The sequence below is a fragment of the Bactrocera oleae genome, chromosome 3 (assembly GCF_042242935.1).
Source record: "Bactrocera oleae isolate idBacOlea1 chromosome 3, idBacOlea1, whole genome shotgun sequence".
Classification (NCBI taxonomy): domain Eukaryota; kingdom Metazoa; phylum Arthropoda; class Insecta; order Diptera; family Tephritidae; genus Bactrocera; species Bactrocera oleae.
The window spans coordinates 55,340,409-55,365,394 of NC_091537.1; the positions used below are offsets into that span (position 1 = coordinate 55,340,409).

General features: G+C 36.8%; 1 long non-coding RNA gene across 1 annotated transcript; it reads left to right on the plus strand.

The window, feature by feature from the left end:
• The first annotated feature begins 14,843 nt into the window (after window positions 1-14,843).
• LOC138856218 (uncharacterized) lies at window positions 14,844-24,169 on the plus strand. Its single transcript, XR_011395337.1, has 3 exons — window positions 14,844-15,386; window positions 23,706-23,973; window positions 24,034-24,169. It is a non-coding gene; the product is annotated as an uncharacterized lncRNA (long non-coding RNA).
• Window positions 24,170-24,986: the final 817 nt, after the last annotated feature.

Consider the following 24,986-nt stretch of genomic DNA (forward strand, 5'->3'; position numbering starts at 1 on the left):
GATCGAAAGGAGGCAATACGATGTTTCCTCTTACTATCATTTTCCCAAAAGCACTTTTGGCGAAAATTCCGCCATCGCTTTGACTTCCTACTGCCCCAACATCAACAAAAGTAAATGTATAGTGGAGTCACAAGCTGCCATTAGAAGAATGCTGAATGTTTTTTTGTAATTATAAAAAAGTGAACCACTACGTCTCGGTCAAACTTTGTTAATATGTTTGCCATCAATAGCACCTAGGCAGTGCGGCATTCTGGTTTTTATATAAAATCTACAAATAAAAAAAAATTTCATTTATAGAACCAATTTTTATTATTTATTAAAAATGTAAACCCCACCTTTCAGAAATGTTTTTCCATTCGGATTGGTTTGGTTGAGCAACATAAACTGTGTGTAATTCATTCCAAATTGCAGCGCAAGTTTCGTAAATAATTTTCCTCACCGTTGAAAGTCCAATTTTGTGAGACCATGCCAGAACTTTAAGACAGCATCCTTGAGATAAATACCTAAATATAACTTCCTGTTATTTACAATTCTAATATAAATTATAAATATTAATTACATCAATGTAATTCCCAAACGTGTTTCTTCATTTATCGGTTCTCTTCTCGAACACCGATGGAGCTTGTCTTTTAATAAACAAAGAAGAGCATTAAATTTGTGACAAATCATCCTTGTTGCTTGGAAAAAGTGCTCTTTATCCATAGATTTCAGCGGTTTAAAACAAGTATCATGAAACCCTAATTCCTTTCTTGTTAAATTCACGGGTCGTATCCACCATCTTCTTCTTGAACGCGATTTAAAATCTATGTATATCTTACACATGTTTAACATTATATTTAACATTTTTAAAATTTGCATTAATCGAAAAATACGCGGATTCATATTTTTTTAGACTCCCAAGCACTGACAGTTGCGGCGAAAATCGTCCGTATTGTGTTTTACACGGAGGCAACACTCGTCGAAAATCCGTCCGACGGCATCGCCGAGTACGACGAATATTCGCCGTCGCCCATATTGTGTTTATGCTATTATTCTTTCACTTTCCACTGCAATGCAGGCAACAATCGGGGTAAAACTTTGCGTGAATAATGCGTTTAAAGTATTCCACCTTGCGAGCAGAAATTTTCTAAATCGAACCAAAACTGTATAAGCCACTAGGTATTGAATATGTGGACCCCAATGCCTATAGTTGACTTTTTACCGAAAATATTCGTCAATGTGTAAAATACAGTACAGGAATGTTTATAATACTTTATAAATTTATTAACTATATTTCCAATTACAACGTCAATGTTTTTGAAGAATAAGTCAAATACGACGAAATGTTTTATGCTCTCATCACATCTGTGTTAAATTTTGCTTTCTGGTTGATGTTGGGTTGAACAAATTTGTTTTGTACGGTTTTGAAAATCAATAATGTATAAATCAGTTCATACATATACTTTCATTTTCACAGTGTGGGATAGGAATGGCTGGGTAACCTTTCACACCAAATTTGGTTGATTTGTAATCGGTCAAATAGTTCCTGAGGTATATGATTTCACTTAAAGGTGGGCAGTGCCACGCCCAAGACTCAATTATTATGCCTACTCTTATGAAGCCGGTGATGAAATTTAATGCTGGTGGCGTATTTATTCAGTAAGTTGCTTTGAGTAGTTTTCAACAAAACCTTAATATGAGGATGTGGAGTGTATGGGAAATAATAAAAATATTTTTGCTGTGATTCCTGGTACTAACTTACAGTTTTGTGCCTTAGTTTGGTGCTTAGTTTTGGCACTTTATATAGTTTCGCTTAACGGCACTTTGTGGCCGTGGCAATGGATCTATTCCACCTATCTGCAATACCAACCCCCCTTGGGTGCCAAGGAACACGTGTACGAAATTTTATTAAGATATCTTAAGTTTTACTCAAGTTATCGCTTGCACAGACGAACAAACAGACAGTCATTTATATGTTCATAACTATTTATTTATCTCGATTAGTTTTAATTGGTACAAACGACCATTAGATGAACATAACTATCATGCTCTTTGTTGCAATATGTTGAGAGAGTATAAAAAAATATTTGAAAGAAACACTAAATAATACCATTATGACTACTAAAATATATTCGCGAAAAACTGTTTGTATTTTTGGTAAATTAACACATGTTCAATTGCGATTGATGCGTTCAATTCAATCCATTTTTTCGATCTTCTTAACGTAACACGTCCTGCCGTGAAATGAGTAAAATGAATGCTCCGTATAAATAACGGTTTGAAGCAGCTTTTCTAACGAAGCATTCTAAAGATCCCAAATGACCTATTAAACATGAAAAAAGTAAACTTCGGTTGCACCGAAGCTATAATACCCTTCATAAATACAAAGGCTCCTTACAAGAACTTGATTCGGATCATTCAATTTGTATGGCAGCTATATGATGTAGTGTTCTGATCTGAACAATTTCTGCGGAGAATACATTGTTGCCTTAAACAATAACTCGTGACTAATTTCGTGAAGATACCTCGTCAAATGAGAGAGTTTTCCTTACAAGTACTTGATTCTGATTATTCAGCCAACCCGTTAGAAACAAGGAAAATTATTCATATAATTTTGCGTTCAGAGCCAAATAAAACAAAAATTATTACGATATAGGAATACAATTTTTGTAGAATATTTATTTGAAATATTCTATTTTCATAAACTTGAGAAAAACTTAAATTTTTTTAGTATTTGGTTGACAAACCTTTATTTTTAATAACTGCCTTCACTCTTTTAGGCATATTATATTATACTTAATAAATTCTTTAGAAATAATATAAATTTCAAGTACTTACCTCTTTTTAACCGCTTTTGGATTCTTTAAAAAAAATAAAATAATATAATATTTAGAAACCATATCATCAAAAAAATTTTCCCAATAATGCCAGCCATTATTAACGAAAAATGTTATATTTTTATGTATGTTTTTTTACGCATTAAAAAAACATGTATGATGAATGTTGCTGCTCTCATCACAAATATTTGAGTTAAAAAAAAAATGGTGAAACGTTACAAATGTGAATTGTAAACGTAGTGAATTGGTAGGGTATATTTTCAATTGCTTTGCAGAGATACCAACTGCTGCTTGGGGACTGCTACAAGTTAACCCAAAATGAGGGCAGTCAAATTCCACAGTCTGTATTGTCTGCTTAAACGCTGAACCTAGTAACCCCATCCCAAAAACATAAGTCGTGGGATTCGCTGACTCGCCACACTCCCAGCGACTACGGCTGGTAGCTACAGAGAGAGCACCGACGGTAGCGTAGGTTAAGTTATAGCTGTAAGTGAAATGTAAGTTGAGTTCTAACAGACTCAGAAGTGCATTACAAAAAACCTGTCACCAAACGTGAGTATGAAAAAATCGTCTAAATAAAAATCATATAAGGACGCCATTCCACGATATAATGGACTATTCTACAGCCGTAAAACTGTAAGGAAGAGTGCTCGTTTAAAAGGTATAGTTAAAATGTGAAAACTTATACTAAGAATTTGTAAAAAAAAAGAGTTTGTTTAAAACTAACTAGGTTAGGTTAGGTTAGGTTAGAAGGTCGATCCCAAGGAGGATCCCACTTGGACAGCTTAAGACGCCGATCCGTTGTGATACCTACAAAACTCCTGTAATCTGGATCAAAAGACCCTTATAAGTCGACGAAACGCTTTGGGCTTGCAACAAACTTTTTAAGGCGGCCAATATCCATTTCGGCTAAGTATTCAGAAATTTCAATCTCAGCCTAGCGAAAGCCGGACATTGGAGGAGAAAGTGACGGGATGTTTCCACCTCGCCCTCCTCCATGCAGCTTTGGCAACTAGCATCGGGTAGTACTCTAAGCGGCGAGATGCACTTTTCTCAGGGCGAGGAGTTCCCCCGACGTCCTGCGCTCCACTCTTGGCCAAAAGGATCTCGCGGTCGCACAGGAGTTGGTCATCGACCAGCGTCTGCTGAGTGAGAACGCAAGACGTTAACGGAGATCCAACTCGATCCCATTCCGATGTGAGCGGGGCAAGGGTGCCCCCCTTGACTAGCTCATCGGCCTTGCAGTTTCCAGCGATTCCGCTGTGACCAGGCACCCAAACGAGCCTGATGTTGAAATAGCCAGCTGCTATCTCAAGTGAGGACAGACACTCCTTGACTAGCTTTGATTGCACGGTTCGCGCGCTCAAAGCTAGTATTGCCGCCCTACTATCGGAGTGGATGCTCACTTCTACAAACGAGGCTGCACTAAGTAACATTACTACTACCGCCACCTTGATAGCAGCCACTTCCGCCTGGAAAACACCACAGTGGTCTGGTAGCCTGAAGCTAAGATTGACGGAGAGCTCCAGCGGCTTCTTCCCATCCACATGTCCCTCGTTGGAATATGAGCGGAGAAGGAGCCGCCTTGAGTGGCCTCAGTGACGCAATGATCTAAATTTTCCGGAATACAACTGAAGGAGGATTGAATTTCGGAGTGTCCTTGTTCGGACCTCTTCAAAAGCCCAGCTTCCCTGAGCCTTAGAGCACACTTCGCAGCAATGCACTTACCGGCAATGTCCACAGGTGCTATGTTAAAAATAGCATTAAGAGCTATTGTAGGTGTGGTCCGCAGTGCACCGGAGATTCCGATGAGCGCCGCTCTTTGGACCCGCTTAAGCTTTTTAGCCAGTGTGGACCTTTCGAGCGCCCTCCACCAGACGAACACACCATAGAACATTATTGGCTTAACTACGGTTTCGTAGAGCCAGAACACCACCTTAGGTAAGAGTCCCCACCTTTTCCCTATAGCCCCTTTGCAGCAGTATAAGGCGACCGATGCCTTCTTAACTCTCTCCTCAATGTTTGGCCTCCAGGAAAGTTTTCTATCGAGGATAAGCCCTAGGTATTTCACTTTATCAACAGGTTGAAGAAGTGAACCCCCGAAGAAGGGGAGAGGCACATTTGGGATCTTATATCTCCTAGTAAACTAAGTTAAAACTAACTAACTTACGAAGAAAATACTGATAAAAATATAATGTCTTTGATGGTTTTTGGCATTGTAAGTAAATAAATTGCAAAACAAAAAAATTGTTGATGTTAAGAAAAATATAAAGCATATTTCATAAAAGAAACCTAATAGTTAGCTTTAAGGAAAAACGGTGACAGTGTTGTTATTCTATTTTGTATAAACGACGTTTTAATGAGTCAAAACCACAATTTAAAGAACTTGATAGCAAAAATTAGTAATTTAGAAACTTCTAGGAGAATTATATGGACGCCAATCAATTAACGGTCTTAATGCAGGCGCCCTGCAACAACAACAACAGACTTACCAAATAACCACCCTAACCATTGTGAAAACTCCACAACCATTCGAACCAGTAAAAATATTACTCCAAGTGGAGTGTGAGGCGCACCTTGAGCTGGTAAAATCATTACCAGAATGTTATGGACAAATAAGTTCCTATGTGTCCTGGTGACAGGCCGTCCATACAGCATATGAAGTATTTAAAAATTACCAAGGCAGCTCGAGAACTTTTTAAGCAGTTGGAATAATTAGTAACAAAATAAAGGATATTGCTGATAATGCATTGATATTTTAGCATATTTATATCAATAAATGCGAGTTTAGACTTCACATATGCGGAAGAATTATATAGGGCATATAATTAATTGAACAACAACTTTCCACCTTAAGACAGGGTAAGTGCAGGTTTCTGTGATTCAATGTTTCAATGAGGTTGAGAACAAATTATAATGACTCAAGAAGGTCAAATAGCAGAATCAATTTGCGAAAAGTATAGAGCAGATGCGTTACGAGTTTTTATATCAGGCCTTAAAAGACAGTTATGCGACATACTGTTTGCTTCTTATCCCAGTGACCTACCTAGTGCCTGCGCATTAGCCTAAGAGGTAGAATCAAATAGGGACAGATATTTATCCGCTTCAAATTTTGCATCTTTCAATGAAAAACAAAATAAATGCAGAAGGAGCATTAATCCAGAGAAAAAGATACAACATAAACAAAGAAATCTCCACTTTGCAAACAAAATAGAAAGGACATGAGTCGGTGTCAAGATTACGGCAATCTCAATTACCACATCGTACAGAACCATCGCAGAGACAAATCCAAGGGCAACGGCAGTACCGAAATAAATATACACAGGGGTTTAATACTAACCATCCAGAAGAGGAAAAGAAGACATTCTATAATAAAGCAGCTGAAAGGATTTGTAAATTCAGTTCACTGCTTACATTTATACACATACGCACGCACTTACATGCATTGTCCTCGTAAATATCTTTTTTATTATATTCTCAAACTTTGTGTAGAGAACATTATGTATATACATTTGATCAACTATTGAAATAAATCATTCGCCAATAAATTACAGACAGGAGCATACCAGAGTTCATTATTCGGTAGGTCGATGGAAATATAGTACGGTTTTTTCACATTGGTTCTTTTGCACGTCGCCGTTGAGTGCACACTCCCAAATATTATAGTATTTAAAAAAAATATACGAAAATACTCTAACAAACAAAAAATTGATTCGTGCGGTAATTAAAACATAATTCTAATATTACTATATTTATATTATTATACATTTCATAAGTGCGTTGCAGTTATATTCGCAGTTGTTGGTAGGTCACCTGGACTTGTGGTTACCGTTGAATTTGCATATAACTGTTTTGTAATCGGATGATTTGCCTGGTAAGATTAAGGTCTTGTATTGTTGCTGAATTCACCGCTCACTGGAAAGCGTACGTATAAAAACAAAATTACTTTAAATGCTATGCTACCATCGTACATCTGCAAGTCAATTTGAACGTTGGGGAATCGACTTTTGTGGACCGATAAACCCATATGTATCTTCGAATTCAAGAAAAACAACGTACCAACCCATACTAAGCTGTATTTGTGTGCTTCGTAACTAAAGCTGTGCATATCGATGTGCGCGCATCTAACCATTTAAAGGACCTCAAACAATTCTTATTCCAGAATGAAACGTTAAATTAAATCCACAAATATTATTCCTCTGATTTTATTTATTTTCATTTCATTCCACCCAGAGCACCTCATTTCGACGGCCTCTGGGAAGCCGTGATAAAGATCACAAAAGGGTTGTGGAATCAGAAAACTTAGAAGAACGAGAAGGTGCAGGTTCGATAGCGAACATTTGTAAAATTTTATCGGGGAGTTCACCTCACACTTAGTAGAAACAAATAACATTTCTCGCTTTTATAACAGCGGTGAATCTGTACACGTATTGCTTTCTTAACATTCCCAAAGGTGACTATTGAAGAGAATATAATATGTATGCCAAACTGGGAATATTGATATGCCACTTGAAATATATTCCCTTTTATTGAACTATTATTTATTATTTTTTAAATTATTTTATGTTAATTTATTTTTACTTTATTTTTAAATTATTACTAATAAAGTATTTTGATATATTTCTTAAATATATCATAATACTTTTAAATTATTACTAATAAAGTATTTTGATTTCTTAAAATAATTCATGTACTTGACACCATTATGGAGTCATTAAAGTACAGAATTGTGTTTGCAGTCAGCATTTTCATATCATGGGTACATGTAAAGAAATATGAAAGAAAAATATTTGTAAATTAGTTTACAAACAACATGTAAATATGTACACTCCTTACTTCATGTGAAATCTCCGTGGGCACGGTCAACCAATGATCGAAGCTCACGTTCTTTGCTTTTATGTCAAAGAGTCAATCTGTCGAAAGACTGACGCGACGACAAAGCGTCACAACATTATATTGTTGGTAGAAAATTCGAGATCTCTCGAAAAATAAACGAACGTTCGCCGATTGTCACCGCTCTAACAGCTTTGCCCACAAATCATCGTAAATATGTATGTTTATATATAAGCATGCATACATATTGACGCAGATTTTTGCGAGTCACGGAAAAATATTTTAGAATTGTAAAATAATTTAAATCGACAAAAGCTTTGTTGCCACTTTTGTCACTTTTTTCTGTGTTTTGTGGGCTTGCAGGGTTGTCACTTTTCCCTTCAAGAGGGAACATAAAAAAGTTGTTCAATTTATGATTTCTAGCTTTTGCCATCGTGGCGAAACGCATGCTCGGAGAGATGTGTAAGGCGTTTGCTTTTATGAATGAAACGACTTAGCTTATTGCATGTGCGCCAGCGTTTATGAATGAAAATGTTGCTGTTGTGTGATTTACTACAAATTTAGGAATTGTCAATTTGACTGCCATATTGATTTCTGACGCTGCTCATGCTATTTGAAAGAATTGTTGTTTTTGTATAACAATGTATTTTTTCTATTGGCTCACATACTTAGATTTGTTCGCATATATACATATGTATATGTGAATTTGCGTATGCATTACTTATTTTGCAATGTCATACAAGTATGCATATTTGTACATACATACATACATATAGAGCAGTGCGCGCACATGTATTTATTGATAAGTGATAATATATTATTATATTATATAATATAACATATTGATGTACATATGTACATACATATACTATTAATTCTGTAACAATTGAAATTAAAAAATTATTAAGAAAGTAAAATATATTTTTTCATAATAATAATCTTTCGGTTTTATCATGCCTCATTTGTGCAAAAAAAAATCATATTTTATCAATTTTTATCATAAATATCGTATATATAATATGACAAAAAAGAATCATGCATATGTGAAGTGGCATTTGTATTTTTTGTTGAAAGTATTTTATATTTCTCTTTATGTTGGGAGATACGTATTTCTACAAGAGAACGTTGTTATAAATTCTCATTTCTGTTAAATAACATCAAATACTATTGATTCGTGCGGTAATTAAAACATAATTCTAATATTACTATATTTATATTATTATACATTTCATAAGTGCGTTGCAGTTATATTCGCAGTTGTTGGTAGGTCACCTGGACTTGTGGTTACCGTTGAATTTGCATATAACTGTTTTGTAATCGGATGATTTGCCTGGTAAGATTAAGGTCTTGTATTGTTGCTGAATTTACCGCTCACTGGAAAGCGTACGTATAAAAACAAAATTACTTTAAATGCTATGCTACCATCGCTAAACTGCACTGCTGCTACCAACAATTATTGTCACTCACCTTATTAGTCATATGAATTCTTTATTTTTTTCTGCATAGGCTGTCTCTACTAATCGCTCATACGACGCATTGTTAATGGGTTGCATACAACTTCGTTATTGCTCTCTCTATCGCTCTCCGCTGATAGTTATTCTCTTCATTTTACATTAGGCATATCCAAAAACAAGCGTAAAAAGGATGATGTTTCTTAAACACTCCAAACGCAAACGCGCTAATATAAAACGCAATATACCAGTATAATATCACGTATTGAATCTATAGTTGAGGTTCAAAGGACTCTGATGAAAAACCTTCGCATGAGGAGTTATAGTGTCGGCTGCTGACATTGAAAATTTGGATCATCAGACACAGGTAGCGCAGATTTGGAGGATAGCTATGTCACAGCCAAACTTTGCATTCAGGCACAACTTGGGGAGGAAAGGAACCTTACAGTTAGCTACGCCGAGACAACAGTTCCAACTCCTGTTTCCACGCCATCACACTTGCTAAGGTTGTCGCTGCCTACCTTTAGTTTATGCAGAATACAAAAATTGATTGCATACTTTGCGGTGCCTACCTTCTCGCTCGCCTGTATTCTAAGGTAAATGATATATTCACCTCTGTTCCCTTAACTACTTTATTTTGGACTGATTCGCTATTAGTTCTTAATTGGTTAAAACAACACCCTGGTACGCTGTCAACGTTCGTGGGCAACAGGGTATTTGACATACAAGAACTGACTGCAAGTGTACAATGAAGGTACGTGCCTTCTAAGGAGAATACTGAGCTCAAATCTTCGATAAGGTTTTCTGGCCCTGAGTTTTTGCGGGAAAATGCACTGACACACACATGCAATATTGAGCTCGACATATAGATTGAGAACGCAGAGGAAAGCAAGAACACATTTGCTGTAGTTAAGGAGGCAAATTACTTGGTCGATGTCATTGATGGCATAAGCTCCTATCTGCATTGTGCTTCATCGCCTGGTTCTTTCGGTTAAATGCAGACAAAAGCTTACGAAAACCACCATATCGTCATGTCCTGACGAATTACGACGAGCATCATGTTGCATTATCTTCAATATTCAGCAACAATATTTTTCATACGACATTCAATTACTTTGCAAAAACCAAGTTATAAAAAGTAACTTGAAGTTTCTCACTCCATTTCTGAACTCGTGAAGGTTGGTGGACGTCTATATTATTCGGACTTACCTCAGAAGCCTCCGAGTCTAAAATTTTTACTAACATACGTTCCATACCTACATTTACGCAAATTTTACTGAAGCCCAAAGGCATTAGTCGCCTTTACCAGATTCGAATTTTTGATTGTCAACGCTGGAGATGTTGCTCATCGCATCGGTCGTTAATGCATGCATTGTGTTCGTTAAAAGCCAGTGCCCACTACCAGCTACACGCCGTACATCTGCAAGTCAATTTGAACGTTGGGGAATCGACTTTTGTGGACCGATAAACCCATATGTATCTTCGAATTCAAGGAAAACAACCTACCAACCCATACTAAGCTGTATTTGTGTGCTTCGTAACTAAAGCTGTGCATATCGATGTGCGCGCATCTAACCATTTAAAGGACCTCAAACAATTCTTATTCCAGAATGAAACGTTAAATTAAATCCACAAATATTATTCCTCTGATTTTATTTATTTTCATTTCATTCCACCCAGAGCACCTCATTTCGACGGCCTCTGGGAAGCCGTGATAAAGATCACAAAAGGGTTGTGGAATCAGAAAACTTAGAAGAACGAGAAGGTGCAGGTTCGATAGCGAACATTTGTAAAATTTTATCGGGGAGTTCACCTCACACTTAGTAGAAACAAATAACATTTCTCGCTTTTATAACAGCGGTGAATCTGTACACGTATTGCTTTCTTAACATTCCCAAAGGTGACTATTGAAGAGAATATAATATGTATGCCAAACTGGGAATATTGATATGCCACTTGAAATATATTCCCTTTTATTGAACTATTATTTATTATTTTTTAAATTATTTTATGTTAATTTATTTTTACTTTATTTTTAAATTATTACTAATAAAGTATGTTGATATATTTCTTAAATATATCATAATACTTTTAAATTATTACTAATAAAGTATTTTGATTTCTTAAAATAATTCATGTACTTGACACCATTATGGAGTCATTAAAGTACAGAATTGTGTTTGCAGTCAGCATTTTCATATCATGGGTACATGTAAAGAAATATGAAAGAAAAATATTTGTAAATTAGTTTACAAACAACATGTAAATATGTACACTCCTTACTTCATGTGAAATCTCCGTGGGCACGGTCAACCAATGATCGAAGCTCACGTTCTTTGCTTTTATGTCAAAGAGTCAATCTGTCGAAAGACTGACGCGACGACAAAGCGTCACAACATTATATTGTTGGTAGAAAATTCGAGATCTCTCGAAAAATAAACGAACGTTCGCCGATTGTCACCGCTCTAACAGCTTTGCCCACAAATCATCGTAAATATGTATGTTTATATATAAGCATGCATACATATTGACGCAGATTTTTGCGAGTCACGGAAAAATATTTTAGAATTGTAAAATAATTTAAATCGACAAAAGCTTTGTTGCCACTTTTGTCACTTTTTTCTGTGTTTTGTGGGCTTGCAGGGTTGTCACTTTTCCCTTCAAGAGGGAACATAAAAAAGTTGTTCAATTTATGATTTCTAGCTTTTGCCATCGTGGCGAAACGCATGCTCGGAGAGATGTGTAAGGCGTTTGCTTTTATGAATGAAACGACTTAGCTTATTGCATGTGCGCCAGCGTTTATGAATGAAAATGTTGCTGTTGTGTGATTTACTACAAATTTAGGAATTGTCAATTTGACTGCCATATTGATTTCTGACGCTGCTCATGCTATTTGAAAGAATTGTTGTTTTTGTATAACAATGTATTTTTTCTATTGGCTCACATACTTACATTTGTTCGCATATATACATATGTATATGTGAATTTGCGTATGCATTACTTATTTTGCAATGTCATACAAGTATGCATATTTGTACATACATACATACATATAGAGCAGTGCGCGCACATGTATTTATTGATAAGTGATAATATATTATTATATTATATAATATAACATATTGATGTACATATGTACATACATATACTATTAATTCTGTAACAATTGAAATTAAAAAATTATTAAGAAAGTAAAATATATTTTTTCATAATAATAATCTTTCGGTTTTATCATGCCTCATTTGTGCAAAAAAAATCATATTTTATCAATTTTTATCATAAATATCGTATATATAATATGACAAAAGAGAATCATGCATATGTGAAGTGGCATTTGTATTTTTTGTTGAAAGTATTTTATATTTCTCTTTATGTTGGGAGATACGTATTTCTACAAGAGAACGTTGTTATAAATTCTCATTTCTGTTAAATAACATCAAATACTATTGATTCGTGCGGTAATTAAAACATAATTCTAATATTACTATATTTATATTATTATACATTTCATAAGTGCGTTGCAGTTATATTCGCAGTTGTTGGTAGGTCACCTGGACTTGTGGTTACCGTTGAATTTGCATATAACTGTTTTGTAATCGGATGATTTGCCTGGTAAGATTAAGGTCTTGTATTGTTGCTGAATTTACCGCTCACTGGAAAGCGTACGTATAAAAACAAAATTACTTTAAATGCTATGCTACCATCGCTAAACTGCACTGCTGCTACCAACAATTATTGCCACTCACCTTATTAGTCATATGCATTCTTTATTTTTTTCTGCATAGGCTGTCTGTACTAATCGCTCATACGACGCATTGTTAATGGGTTGCATACAACTTCGTTATTGCTCTCTCTATCGCTCTCCACTGATAGTTATTCTCTTCATTTTACATTAGGCATATCCAAAAACAAGCGTAAAAAGGATGATGTTTCTTAAACACTCCAAACGCAAACGCGCTAATATAAAACGCAATATACCAGTATAATATCACGTATTGAATCTATAGTTGAGGCAGAGAATTTAAAACAATGAGAAGGTGCAAATTGAATTTTGTATGATGCTCGATTGGTTGGCTGAAAATTTGAGATCAAGGAGTTCACCACTTTCTGTATAGTTTTGCTGTTATTTAACAGAAATGAGAATTTTTAACAAAGTTCTCTGACAAAATACGTATCTACCAATATAAAGAGAAAAATGAAATGAAATGAATGAGAAAACAAGAAATACAAATGCCACTTCACATATGCATGATTATTTTTTGCCATATAAAAGATTTTTATGATGAAAAATTGATAAATTATTATTTTTTTGCACAAATGCTACATTGATAAAATGTGAAAGATTATGCAAAAAATGATATTTTACTATTTTCATAATTTTCTAATTTCAATTTTTACAGAATTAATAATTTATGTATGTACATCAATATGTTATATTATATAATATAATAATATATTATCAATTATCAATAAATACATGTGAGCGCACTGCTCTATATGTAAGTATGTATGTACAAATATGCATATGACCGCGCAAAATAAGTAATGCATACACAAATCTACATACATTTAAGCGTACAAATGTAAGTACGTCAGCCAATAGGAAAAATACAAACATTGTTGTACAAAAACAACAATTGTCTCAAATAGCATCAGCACCAGAAATCAATATGGCAGCCAAATTGACAAATCCTAAATTTGTAGTAAATCACACACCAACAACATTTTCATTCATGAACGCTGGCGCACAAGCAATAAGCTAAGTCGTTTCATTCATAAAAGCAAACGCCTTACACATCTTCCCGAGCATGCGTTTGCCTACAAGCGTCTTTTCGCGACGATGGCAAAAGCTAAAAATCATAAATTGAACAAATTTCTGATATTCCCTCTAGAAGGGAAAAGTGACAACCCCTCAAATATGAGTATTAAAATATTTTAGAATAAAAGTGACAACATAGTAAATTTGTCGATTTACAATTCAAGAAACTTTTTAAAGAAAATATTTAATATTCCTCTGATTTATGTATACAGTAAACCCCGGTTAAGTATCACTCCTCCAATCCCTCTTATCTGCCGGTGTCTTGCTGCATCTCACTTTTTTTTTCTTAATTTTTTAAAGAAAACGGTAATTTTTTTTTAAATACATAGAAATAATCTAATATCTAATCTAATCTAATAAAAAATCTGCATCTTTGGTTTTGGCACTTAACCGGGATTGACTGTATTTTTCAAAGAATTTACGTAAGTACGTTCTAATTTTTTGTACACACATTGACTTTGCACTTGCCCATATGCGATGTATGTTTGTAAGAGTGTGTATGGCACATCTCGGATTTTCTACCAACAACACAATGTTGTGACGCTTGTCGTCGCGTCAGTTTTTCGACAGATTGACTCTTTGACATAAAAGCAAAAAATGTGTCAACGGAGATTTCACATGAAGTAATGAGTGTACATATCTACATAAAAATACATACAAATGTGTAAACGACATAATATATGTATGTCCTGTTACATATGTTTACACATGCATTTGAAAAGAAAAATTGAAGCATGAATGTGAAATACCAACGGCAAAACACAATTCTGTACTTTTATGACTCCATAATGGTGTCAAGTACAATTAATGAATTATTTTAAGAAATATATCAAAATACTTTATTAGTAATAATTTAAAAGTATTTTGATATATAACATAAAATAATTTAAAAAATAATAAATAATAGTTCAATAAAAGGGAATATATTTCAAATGGCATATCAATATTCCCAGTTTGGCATACATATTGTATTCTCTTCAATATTCGCCGTTTGGTTATGTTAAGAGAGCGTATGTTTACAGATTCACCGCTGTTATAAAAGCGAGAAATGTTATTTGTTTCTCGTGCATATGTGGTGAACTCCTTGATAAATTCCTACAAATTGTTAGCTGTCGAACCTGCCTTCTCATTGTTTTAAGTTCTCTGGTTGAGGTATCAAAGGACTCTGATGAAAAACCTTCGCATGAGGAGTTATAGTGTCGGCTGCTGACATTGAAAATTTGGATCATCAGACACAGGTAGCGCAGATTTGGAGGATAGCTATGTCACAGCCAAACTTTGCATTCAGGCACAACTTGGGGAGGAAAGGAACCTTACAGTTAGCTACGCCGAGACAACAGTTCCAACTCCTGTTTCCACGCCATCACACTTGCTAAGGTTGTCGCTGCCTACCTTTAGTTTATGCAGAATACAAAAATTGATTGCATACTTTGCGGTGCCTACCTTCTCGCTCGCCTGTATTCTAAGGTAGATGATATATTCACCTCTGTTCCCTTAACTACTTTATTTTGGACTGATTCGCTATTAGTTCTTAATTGGTTAAAACAACACCCTGGTACGCTGTCAACGTTCGTGGGCAACAGGGTATTTGACATACAAGAACTGACTGCAAGTGTACAATGAAGGTACGTGCCTTCTAAGGAGAATACTGAGCTCAAATCTTCGATAAGGTTTTCTGGCCCTGAGTTTTTGCGGGAAAATGCACTGACACACACATGCAATATTGAGCTCGACATATAGATTGAGAACGCAGAGGAAAGCAAGAACACATTTGCTGTAGTTAAGGAGGCAAATTACTTGGTCGATGTCATTGATGGCATAAGCTCCTATCTGCATTGTGCTTCATCGCCTGGTTCTTTCGGTTAAATGCAGACAAAAGCTTACGAAAACCACCATATCGTCATGTCCTGACGAATTACGACGAGCATCATGTTGCATTATCTTCAATATTCAGCAACAATATTTTTCATACGACATTCAATTACTTTGCAAAAACCAAGTTATAAAAAGTAACTTGAAGTTTCTCACTCCATTTCTGAACTCGTGAAGGTTGGTGGACGTCTATATTATTCGGACTTACCTCAGAAGCCTCCGAGTCTAAAATTTTTACTAACATACGTTCCATACCTACATTTACGCAAATTTTACTGAAGCCCAAAGGCATTGGTCGCCTTTACCAGATTCGAATTTTTGATTGTCAACGCTGGAGATGTTGCTCATCGCATCGGTCGTTAATGCATGCATTGTGTTCGTTAAAAGCCAGTGCCCACTACCAACTACACGCCGTACATCTGCAAGTCAATTTGAACGTTGGGGAATCGACTTTTGTGAACCGATAAACCCATATGTATCTTCGAATTCAAGGAAAACAACCTACCAACCCATACTAAGCTGTATTTGTGTGCTTCGTAACTAAAGCTGTGCATATCGATGTGCGCGCATCTAACCATTTAAAGGACCTCAAACAATTCTTATTCCAGAATGAAACGTTAAATTAAATCCACAAATATTATTCCTCTGATTTTATTTATTTTCATTTCATTCCACCCAGAGCACCTCATTTCGACGGCCTCTGGGAAGCCGTGATAAAGATCACAAAAGGGTTGTGGAATCAGAAAACTTAGAAGAACGAGAAGGTGCAGGTTCGATAGCGAACATTTGTAAAATTTTATCGGGGAGTTCACCTCACACTTAGTAGAAACAAATAACATTTCTCGCTTTTATAACAGCGGTGAATCTGTACACGTATTGCTTTCTTAACATTCCCAAAGGTGACTATTGAAGAGAATATAATATGTATGCCAAACTGGGAATATTGATATGCCACTTGAAATATATTCCCTTTTATTGAACTATTATTTATTATTTTTTAAATTATTTTATGTTAATTTATTTTTACTTTATTTTTAAATTATTACTAATAAAGTATTTTGATATATTTCTTAAATATATCATAATACTTTTAAATTATTACTAATAAAGTATTTTGATTTCTTAAAATAATTCATGTACTTGACACCATTATGGAGTCATTAAAGTACAGAATTGTGTTTGCAGTCAGCATTTTCATATCATGGGTACATGTAAAGAAATATGAAAGAAAAATATTTGTAAATTAGTTTACAAACAACATGTAAATATGTACACTCCTTACTTCATGTGAAATCTCCGTGGGCACGGTCAACCAATGATCGAAGCTCACGTTCTTTGCTTTTATGTCAAAGAGTCAATCTGTCGAAAGACTGACGCGACGACAAAGCGTCACAACATTATATTGTTGGTAGAAAATTCGAGATCTCTCGAAAAATAAACGAACGTTCGCCGATTGTCACCGCTCTAACAGCTTTGCCCACAAATCATCGTAAATATGTATGTTTATATATAAGCATGCATACATATTGACGCAGATTTTTGCGAGTCACGGAAAAATATTTTAGAATTGTAAAATAATTTAAATCGACAAAAGCTTTGTTGCCACTTTTGTCACTTTTTTCTGTGTTTTGTGGGCTTGCAGGGTTGTCACTTTTCCCTTCAAGAGGGAACATAAAAAAGTTGTTCAATTTATGATTTCTAGCTTTTGCCATCGTGGCGAAACGCATGCTCGGAGAGATGTGTAAGGCGTTTGCTTTTATGAATGAAACGACTTAGCTTATTGCATGTGCGCCAGCGTTTATGAATGAAAATGTTGCTGTTGTGTGATTTACTACAAATTTAGGAATTGTCAATTTGACTGCCATATTGATTTCTGACGCTGCTCATGCTATTTGAAAGAATTGTTGTTTTTGTATAACAATGTATTTTTTCTATTGGCTCACATACTTACATTTGTTCGCATATATACATATGTATATGTGAATTTGCGTATGCATTACTTATTTTGCAATGTCATACAAGTATGCATATTTGTACATACATACATACATATAGATCAGTGCGCGCACATTTTTTTTTTTTTTTTTTTTTTTTTTTTTTTTTTTTTTTTTTTTTTTTTTTACGAGGAGGAAGCATCGAAAGCCTGAACCCCACGTCAGTGTGGAACTTTAATCCAACTAAACCTCCTACCGTCATGTACCTTTCCCCCCGGTACCACCGTCAAGTATTCCGTCGGGAGGATGGTTGAGTTGAGTGCTCATACGTTTGTAGTAGTCTCAATGCATTCAGTAACAAGTTGCATTTACTTGGCCCCACCTCTGTTGGTATTAAACCCGCCCCGTGCAATGTTTGTCGCCAAACCCTTCCCCTTTAGTGCGTTTGTTTGGTCCGCGTTCTAGTGGTCCGTTAAGTTTTGGAGTTCTCTTCTCCGCTGCTGCTCTCGGGCTCTTTGGGTTTTCATTATTTTGGCGGCTATTTCGCACACCGCATCCCACTTAGCTTTTGATTCCACCATTTGGTCTACTAAGTTTTCGGGGGTTGGGTCTATACCGAATGCACTCTTGAGGAATCGTCTCTCTTGCTCGTATTGCGGACAATGGAACAACGTATGTTCTACATTCTCAATTGTCTCGCCACCGCATTTATCGCATATATCATCATTTTCGTGTTGAAAGCGTTTCAAATATGCTTTGAAACAGCCATGCCCTGTCAGGATTTGAGTTAAATAAAAGTCTACCTCGCCGTGTGGTCTTTTTAGCCATGGGTCAATGTTGGGAATCAGTCGGAAAGTCCAACGTCCTTTTTGACTGACTTCCCATCGTCTTTGCCAACTCTCCACCGTCTCCGCTCGGGCATTTCCTTTTACGGTTCTGGGTGGTAAGTCCGTTACAGGCTTTTTGGTCTCTTTGGCTAAGAGATCTAATGGGTGTAAGCCCGCAATTACAAGGGCAGCATCTTCTGACACTGTACGGAAAGCTGAGCATACTCTGAGTGCGCAAATGGTATAAATGGAAAAAAGGCCACGTCGGTAAGATTTTGTTTCGAGTGCTTTTCCCCAAACCTCGGCGCCATATAGAGTGACGGACTTCAGAACTCCAGCCAGGAGTCTTCTCCTATTTTGCTTCGGTCCACGGGTATTGAGCATCATTCGGGTTAAGGCTCTACATGTTTTTGAAGCTTTTTCGCAGGTGTAGGCTAAATGCTCTTTAAAGGAAAGTCTTGCATCAAGAACAATTCCTAAGTATTTCAACGCTGGTTGTGTAGTTATACACGCACCTTTTATTCTGAATGTAGCAGTCTCTCGGGTTTTTCTGCCAGTAATAAGCACGGCTTCCGTTTTGCTCTCTGCTAGGGTAAGTCCATTAGTTTCAAGCCAATCATTAATTAAAGATATTACTGCATTGGTTATTGCAACAATTTCTTCTATGTGCTTAGCTGTCACCACAACAGCAATGTCATCTGCAAATCCTATGATGTGAACATTTTTGGGTACCTTTAGTCGCAGTACTCCGTCGTACATGATGTTCCAGAGTAACGGTCCGAGTACAGATCCTTGTGGTACACCACCGGTGACTTTATATTCCTTATAGCCGTCGCTTGTGTCGTAGCTCAGAATTCTTTCATTAAAGTAGCTGACGATTATGTTGTAAAGGTATTGAGGCACGGAGAAACTTTTTAGGGCAGTTAATATGCTATACCAAGATGCTGAGTTAAAAGCATTTTTAACGTCGAGTGTTACGACCATGCAATATTGTATTGTGCCGCCTTTCCATCTTTTTCCACTAATTGCCTTTTCGGCCAGTGTCTTTACTAGGGTCACCGCGTCGATGGTGGATCTTGCTTTTCTGAATCCAAATTGATTCGGGGATAATCCGCCATCGTCATCGATTGCTTTGTTTAGGCGTCGGTATACAATTCGCTCAAGGATTTTTCCAGCGGAGTCCAACATGCAGAGTGGCCGGAAATGGGACGGGTCTGTCAAAGGCTTGTTTGGTTTTGGCAGTAATATTAGATGCTGCTTTTTCCATAGCTTAGGGAAGCAACCTTCCCTAATGCATGTGTCATACATAATTCGGAAGGGGTCTGTGTTCTTAGATATCGCTGTTTTCAGCGCTAAATTAGGTATTCCGTCTGGGCCCGGGGCTTTAGATGGGTTTAACCGGTCACATGCTTCTCGGACCTCTTCGTTCGTAACAGACGGTATATCTGGGGCTACTTCTATAATCGCTTGATGAAGTTGGGAATGCAGTGGTCGGGTTGGGAAAAGTACCGATACTATTCTTTCCAGCATTGGGGGGGAGGTCGGCATTTGCCCACGAGAACGGAGTTTTGCCATTACCACCTTATATGCTAGCCCCCATGCATTATCTTCAACGTCGTCGCAGAGTTTCAGAAAGCATTCTCGTTTGCTTTTCTTAATGGACTGCTTTAATAGCTTCCTCTTGTCCTTGAAAAGTCTTTGGAGGGGTATATGGTCAGGGGTGCCACGTGACCTTTGATATGAACGTCTTGCCTGCTGGCATGCTTTTCGCAGTTTGGCAATTGTGTCATTCCACCAATATACTGGAGGGTGATGATTGCGTCGTGTATGTTTGGACATTGATGCGTCACATGCTTTTTTAAGATGGGTCATAATTATGGAGGCGGAACTATTTGCCGAAAGCGGGTTCTCTTGTAGCACAGTGGGCCTAAAGGTCTCTTCAAAGAGGTCAGGGTCGAACGTTTTAGTTCTCCAAGAACATCTCACTAGGGTCGGTACATTCTGCCGTATGTGTGCGACATTTATTTCAAATATAATGGCATAGTGATCGCTAAAGGTATAATGATCACTTATTTTCCATTTAGATCTACGGACAAGATTAGATTTGACGAAAGTCAGATCTATCACCGACTGCCGCCCATCTTTGTTGAATGTGGGTTGATTGGTGTTTAAGAGCACAAGGTCAAGGGAAGCAAAGGCTTCTAGTAAGGCTTTACCCCTACTATTAGTTCTTTTGCAACCCCATTCAATAGCCCAGGCATTAAAGTCGCCGGCTATTACTAGATTAGTTTTACTTCTGGCATCAGTCACTAGACAGTCGATGATGTTCTTAAATTCTTCGTCATTGATACTGGGAGGCAAATAGCAACTATAGATATTAACATCACTAATTGTTGCTCGAACAAAGCCATTTGAAGGGTAAGGGTTTTCCAGCTGTGGAGAGTTAGGGTTGCATTTTCATATCGCCGCTTTATTCCTCGAATCGCACGTCCAGTTGGCACCTTCAACGATTTTATAGGGTTCACTGAGTAAGGCCACATCGATCTGCTTCTCAAGCACTGACTGTTTTAATAGGTCATGTGCTGCTTGACAGTGGTTTAGGTTAAGTTGTAAACACCTCATATTAATTTTTGAGTTTGAGCCGCTTTCTTGTATACCGGGCATCTGACGCTCCCAGTAAAGTGATCAGTTTCACTGGAGCCAGCTTTCAAGCAAAGCATGCATTTTGGCTTCTTGGCACAGTCCGTAGCCTGGTGTTCACCCGCACCACATCTTCTACATAGTTTAGACCTGTCCTCGTTTTCGCAGCTTTTCGCTGTGTGGCCATAGTCGAGGCATCTGTAGCACCGTTGTGGCTGCCTATATTCTCTGATACGGCATATTACCCACCCTACTTTTAATTTCTTGGATTGAAGTAGTTTCCTGGCATTCTCAACTGGGAGTTTAATAAGCGCTGTTTGAGTGTCTCTGTAGGACTTTCTTAGGCTCTTTATAGCTGAAATCGTCAGATCGTTGTTACCCAACTCTCTCTGTAGAGCATAAAGTACTTCTTCCTTGGTTGTAATTTCATCCAAGTCTTTACACTCTATAAGTGTCTCCTGGGTCAGAACTTTTATATTTGCTTGGTCACCAAGGCATTTCCTCATTGTTTCCTGCGAGTCGGCTGACATTGCTGAACCACTTAGTTGAAGCAGCATTTCACCGCCTTGTGTTTTACGAATTCGGGTAACTTTCTTTTCGAATTCGCTGAGTGTAGAATCGGACTTAATTTTCCTAAGAATTTCGGCATAAGTAAGATTTCCATTCTTAGAAATTAATATCGCCTGGGGTTTTGTTTTTGGGGGTTTTGCGGTTTGCGATTTAGCTTTTCTAGCTACAATATTCCACGGCAGTGTTTTTGGACTTTGAGGGTCATTTGGGTTATTACCTTTATTTTGTTGGGTTTCCTTAGGTCTCTTTGATGGTGGATTTACAGCGCCTTCAAAAGTGTGAGGTATAGCGCGGTCATTTGTTATTATTGATCGCTTAGCTTGACCAATCAAATTTGTATTTGCGCGAGTTTTTGGCGAGTTTGTGCATGTTCGCTTAATTTGTTGTTGCGTGTGCTCATCTTCTATTGGTTCATCAGTGTGCATAGTGCGGCCTCTTTTCGGCTGGATGATTGAGTGGGTGGTTGACTCTTTGAATTCAGCTAGTGCTTGTTTTTGTAGCTGCGATATCCTATCAATGATATTTTTCATATTCTGGTTCACATGTCTTTGTTTTTGGCCATGTGTGAGAGCAATTAGTTCATCTATGAGCACTCCCAATGCAGTGAGCACGTTCTCTCCTTCGCTCATGTTTATGATGGGGTCAGTTTTAGTGTTGCTTTGTGTTGATGGCAGATTGACTACGATCAAATTATCAGCTGTTCGCGTTGGTTTATTGCAAAGGGTCATATCAAGCGCAGTTGGCGTTGCAGTGTTGACCGATTGTACGCTGGGCGTTATCACCCGTCGCTCGGGTGATCGGGCAGTTTTGCTGCTCCGTGTAAATGGACTAATTCCAGCCATTTCACTTTTCTCCTTGGTGTCTGCTATGGGATTTGCTGTTTTTGCTTTAGTTGACATTTTTTAGCCACATAAACAGAAATCCTCTAGCGCTGGTGTTGAGCAGAGATTCCTCAGGATCAGGCCTCAGGAATTTCTCTCAATGTGGATTGTGGGTTTCAAGAGGGTGTAAAAGGAATTAAGAAAGGGAGACGGCAATATGAGCAGCTGAGAGAGCGCTCTTTGCGTATTCCCTTTTGTGCGGACCTTTGCCCGACAATAAATAAATATTTTGAAATAGAAATAGCACTTACCGCTTGTACGACTTTTCTGTCGATTCAATTTAGTGCCGGTTTGCTAGTTGCGTTTGCAGTCTGTTTTTTCGCGCACTTGCGGACTTTAAACACTTTTGTAAAACTTTGTTTATGTTCCATAGGTTGGGACACTCACAAAACACGTCCGTACTTGTGCACTTCAACTATCGTCAGCTCCAGTGCGCGCACATGTATTTATTGATAAGTGATAATATATTATTATATTATATAATATAACATATTGATGTACCTATGTACATACATATACTATTAATTCTGTAACAATTGAAATTAAAAAATTATTAAGAAAGTAAAATATATTTTTTCATAATAATAATCTTTCGGTTTTATCATGCCTCATTTGTGCAAAAAAAATCATATTTTATAAATTTTTATCATAAATATCGTATATATAATATGACAAAAAAGAATCATGCATATGTGAAGTGGCATTTGTATTTTTTGTTGAAAGTATTTTATATTTCTCTTTATGTTGGGAGATACGTATTTCTACAAGAGAACGTTGTTATAAATTCCCATTTCTGTTAAATAACATCAAATACTACAAGAAATTGTGAACTCCCTGATCTTAATTTTTCAGCTCTGTTGGCCGTCCAATCGAGCATCATACAAAATTCAATTTTCACCTTCTCGTTCATTTACGTTCTCTGGTTGAATCGCACATTAGCAAACACTAAGTTGTCATTCGAAGAGCTAAGCACCGTTGCTGTAGAAGTAGAAGCAATTCTTAATTCACGTCCATCAGATCCTAATGACTTTCGGGCACTGACAGCTGGACATTTTTTGGTAGGTGATTCATTCCGTGGCTTGCCTGAGCGCTCATTAGAGCTGAAGAACATCTCACATATTGACCGCTACAACATAATCATTGCAATCAAGCAAAGTTTTTGGCACCGCTGATCGGCAATGAACTACGTGCCCGCACCAAATGGACAGCACCTTTACATGATCTCATTGAGGGGGCTTTAGTGATCATTCTTGACGACAACCTGCCACCGCAACGCTGTGACCATGAATGAGGGTGAATCTCCGAACTGAAGAACTAAAGAGAACAATATGTAAGTATATACATATGATCAACTAATAAAATAAATCATTCGCTAATGAACTGCTAACAGGAGCATACCAGTGTTTGTTATTCGGTCGGTCGATGAAAATATAGTACGGTTTTTCCACTTTGATTCTTTTGCACGTCGCCGTTGACTGTACAACCCCAATTATTATAATACTGTGACGAGCATTGATGATAGAACTAAATCGAACCGACGATAAATTGCCAGAAGCAACTAGACAGCAAATTCATAGTTACCAGAATGTTCTAGGTGCGAAGTATTATTTAAGATGTACTATCTAAGGGCTGCCAGATTGTGCAGCAAACACAGTTCTAGTTGTGTTGAGTGATGTCGTGTTAAGAGCAATTGAGACATAAGAAAGAAATTTTAAGCTTGAATAACGACCAATAAGTACTAAGTTGTTGGAATAAGAAATAAAGATAAGTGTATAGCCATTAAATTGCGACTTTAATTTAACAATCAAGTGATCGAACTCAAGAGTAAGTTACAAGGTAGACGATTCATCGAGAAATCCGTTACAATATTGTTGCGAACACGAATGCCAGAACAAATCAAAATTGACGAGAACTTGCTAGAACCAACTAGATAGCGAAATTAGTAGTTTTCAGGATGAGATGATGATGAGAATGATAAAGAGCAATTAAGCTATAAGCAATAAGTTGTAAACTCGAATATCGAGCAATTAGTGTTAAGTTGTTGGAATTAGAAATAAAAATAAGTGTATAGCATTAAATTGGGACTTTAATTTAACAATCCAGTGATCGAACTGAAAAGTGAGTTACAAGGTAGATGATTTATCAACAAATCCGTTACAATTGGTGTCCGAAGTGGGATTGTCAAATAAATTCCCAAAGAGATAATTAATTGAAAATGGCTAAGTTTAACGATTTGGAGGTTATACAACTGAAAAAGGAGCTGGGGCATCGTGGTTTAGCGACAAATATATTAAAAACTGAATTACAATCACGGTTGAGAGAGGCCATGGAGGCGGAAAACAT